Genomic DNA, 4,312 nt, shown 5'->3' with positions numbered 1-4,312 from the left:
TTCCATCCTATCACAACCTGGCTGCTTAAAATCATATATTTAGTGTGGTCAATACCACACAGCTTTCAGAGCTGGGTCAGAGGTCAAATCTGTTCTGTATATTTAACCTGGTCTTTCAGGCTAGCATGATCTGATTTACTGGAGTGACACCTCAATTTAAAGCTCAGATTCAGACCTTTTCATAGAGTCCAACATTGTTGTGTTCACCCCTTCTGGTGGCTAGCAGCACACTGATGAATTATGGTTACATTCAGCTGTTTTCAAAAGGCCCGCAGCCAACTGGTTTTATATTCTAACTTATCCTCCTGTATTTCTGGTAAACCTGCTTCAAATCAAACATGTTGCACATCAAATTAAAGCTTAGGTTCTCTTCTTTCCAACATTTTTTGGCTTTCCATCATAGCACAAGCTGGCTGCTTAAAATCAGACATTTAGTATGGTCAATACCACACAGCTTTCAGAGCTGGGTCAGAGGTCAAATCTGTTCTGTATATTTAGCCTGGTCCTTCAGGCTAGCATGATCTGATTTACTGGAGTGACACCTCAATTTAAAGCTAAGATTCAGACCTTTTCATAGAGTCCAACATTGTTGAGTTTACCCCTTCTGGTGGCTAGCAGCACACTGATGAATTATGGTTACATTCAGCTCTTTTCAAAAGGCCTGCAGCCAACAGGTTTTATATTCTACCTTATCCTCCTGTATTTCTGGTAAACCTGCTTCAAATCAAACATGTTGCACATCAAATTAAAGCTTAGGTTCTCTTCTTTCCAACAATTTTTGGCTTTCCATCCTATCACAACCTGGCTGCTTAAAATCAGACATTTAGTATGGTCAATACCACACAGCTTTCAGAGCTGGGTCAGAGGTCAAATCTGTTCTGTATATTTAGCCTGGTCCTTCAGGCTAGCATGATCTGATTTACTGGAGTGACACCTCAATTTAAAGCTAAGATTCAGACCTTTTCATAGAGTCCAACATTGTTGAGTTTACCCCTTCTGGTGGCTAGCAGCACACTGATGAATTATGGTTACATTCAGCTCTTTTCAAAAGGCCTGCAGCCAACAGGTTTTATATTCTAACTTATCCTCCTGTATTTCTGGTAAACCTGCTTCAAATCAAACATGTTGCACATCAAATTAAAGCTTAGGTTCTCTTCTTTCCAACAATTGTTGGCTTTCCATCATAGCACAACCTGGCTGCTTAAAATCAGACATTTAGTGTGGTCAATACCACACAGCTTTCAGAGCTGGGTCAGAGGTCAAATCTGTTCTGTATATTTAGCCTGGTCTTTCAGGCTAGCATGATCTGATTTACTGGAGTGATACCTCAATTTAAAGCTCAGATTCAGACCTTTTCATAGAGTCCAACATTGTTCATTTTAAACCTTCTGGTGGCTAGCAGCACACTGATGAATTATTGTTACATTCAGCTGTTTTCAAAAGGCCTGCATCCAACTGGTTTTATAGTCTAACTTATCCTCCTGTATTTCTGGTCAACCTGCTTCAAATCAAACATGTTGCACATCAAATTAAAGCTTAGGTTCTCTTCTTTCCAACAATTGTTGGCTTTCCATCCTATCACAAGCTGGCTGCTTAAAATCAGACATTTAGTGTGGTCAATACCACACAGCTTTCAGAGCTGGGTCAGATGTCAAATCTGTTCTGTATATTTAGCCTGGTCTTTCAGGCTAGCATGATCTGATTTACTGGAGTGACACCTCAATTTAAAGCTCAGATTCAGACCTTTTCATAGAGTCCAACATTGTTGATTTTACCCCTTCTGGTGGCTAGCAGCACACTGATGAATTATGGTTACATTCAGCTCTTTTCAAAAGGCCTGCAGCCAACAGGTTTTATAGTCTAACTTATCCTCTTGTATTTCTGGTAAACCTGCTTCAAATCAAACATGTTGCACATCAAATTAAAGCTTAGGTTCTCTTCTTTCCATCAATTGTTGGCTTTCCATCCTATCACAACCTGGCTGCTTAAAATCAGACATTTAGTGTGGTCAATACCACACAGCTTTCAGAGCTGGGTCAGATGTCAAATCTGTTCTGTATATTTAGCCTGGTCCTTCAGGCTAGCATGATCTGATTTACAGGAGTGACACCTCAATTTAAAGCTAAGATTCAGACCTTTTCATAGAGTCCAACATTGTTGTGTTCACCCCTTCTGGTGGCTAGCAGCACACTGATGAATTATGGTTACATTCAGCTGTTTTCAAAAGGCCCGCAGCCAACTGGTTTTATATTCTAACTTATCCTCCTGTATTTCTGGTAAACCTGCTTCAAATCAAACATGTTGCACATCAAATTAAAGTTTAGGTTCTCTTCTTTCCAACATTTTTTGGCTTTCCATCATAGCACAAGCTGGCTGCTTAAAATCAGACATTTAGTATGGTCAATACCACACAGCTTTCAGAGCTGGGTCAGAGGTCAAATCTGTTCTGTATATTTAGCCTGGTCCTTCAGGCTAGCATGATCTGATTTACTGGAGTGACACCTCAATTTAAAGCTAAGATTCAGACCTTTTCATAGAGTCCAACATTGTTGAGTTTACCCCTTCTGGTGGCTAGCAGCACACTGATGAATTATGGTTACATTCAGCTCTTTTCAAAAGGCCTGCAGCCAACAGGTTTTATATTCTACCTTATCCTCCTGTATTTCTGGTAAACCTGCTTCAAATCAAACATGTTGCACATCAAATTAAAGCTTAGGTTCTCTTCTTTCCAACAATTTTTGGCTTTCCATCATAGCACAAGCTGGCTGCTTAAAATCAGACATTTAGTATGGTCAATACCACACAGCTTTCAGAGCTGGGTCAGAGGTCAAATCTGTTCTGTATATTTAGCTTGGTCTTTCAGGCTAGCATGATCTGATTTACTGGAGTGATACCTCAATTTAAAGCTCAGATTCAGACCTTTTCATAGAGTCCAACATTGTTGAGTTTACCCCTTCTGGTGGCTAGCAGCACACTGATGAATTATGGTTACATTCAGCTCTTTTCAAAAGGCCTGCAGCCAACAGGTTTTATAGTCTAACTTATCCTCTTGTATTTCTGGTAAACCTGCTTCAAATCAAACATGTTGCACATCAAATTAAAGCTTAGGTTCTCTTCTTTCCATCAATTGTTGGCTTTCCATCCTATCACAACCTGGCTGCTTAAAATCAGACATTTAGTGTGGTCAATACCACACAGCTTTCAGAGCTGGGTCAGATGTCAAATCTGTTCTGTATATTTAGCCTGGTCCTTCAGGCTAGCATGATCTGATTTACTGGAGTGACACCTCAATTTAAAGCTAAGATTCAGACCTTTTCATAGAGTCCAACATTGTTGAGTTTACCCCTTCTGGTGGCTAGCAGCACACTGATGAATTATGGTTACATTCAGCTCTTTTCAAAAGGCCTGCAGCCAACAGGTTTTATATTCTACCTTATCCTCCTGTATTTCTGGTAAACCTGCTTCAAATCAAACATGTTGCACATCAAATTAAAGCTTAGGTTCTCTTCTTTCCAACAATTTTTGGCTTTCCATCATAGCACAAGCTGGCTGCTTAAAATCAGACATTTAGTATGGTCAATACCACACAGCTTTCAGAGCTGGGTCAGAGGTCAAATCTGTTCTGTATATTTAGCCTGGTCTTTCAGGCTAGCATGATCTAATTTACTGGAGTGACACCTCAATTTAAAGCTCAGATTCAGACCTTTTCATAGAGTCCAACATTGTTGAGTTTACCCCTTCTGGTGGCTTGCAGCACACTGATGAATTATGGTTACATTCAGCTCTTTTCAAAAGGCCTGCAGCCAACAGTTTTTATATTCTAACTTATCCTCCTGTATTTCTGGTAAACCTGCTTCAAATCAAACATGTTGCACATCAAATTAAAGCTTAGGTTCTCTTCTTTCCATCAATTGTTGGCTTTTCATCCTATCACAACCTGGCTGCTTAAAATCAGACATTTAGTGTGGTCAATACCACACAGCTTTCAGAGCTGGGTCAGAGGTCAAATCTGTTCTGTATATTTAGCCTGGTCTTTCAGGCTAGCATGATCTGATTTACTGGAGTGACACCTCAATTTAAAGCTCAGATTCAGACCTTTTCATAGAGTCCAACATTGTTGATTTTACCCCTTCTGGTGGCTAGCAGCACACTGATGAATTATGGTTACATTCAGCTCTTTTCAAAAGGCCTGCAGCCAACAGGTTTAATATTCTACCTTATCCTCCTGTATTTCTGGTAAACCTGCTTCAAATCAAACATGTTGCACATCAAATTAAAGCTTAGGTTCTCTTCTTTCCAACAATTTTTGGCT

This window comes from Centroberyx gerrardi, chromosome 10 (genome assembly GCF_048128805.1).
Source record: "Centroberyx gerrardi isolate f3 chromosome 10, fCenGer3.hap1.cur.20231027, whole genome shotgun sequence".
In the NCBI taxonomy this organism is placed as follows: domain Eukaryota; kingdom Metazoa; phylum Chordata; class Actinopteri; order Beryciformes; family Berycidae; genus Centroberyx; species Centroberyx gerrardi.
This window is presented reverse-complemented; position numbering follows the sequence as displayed.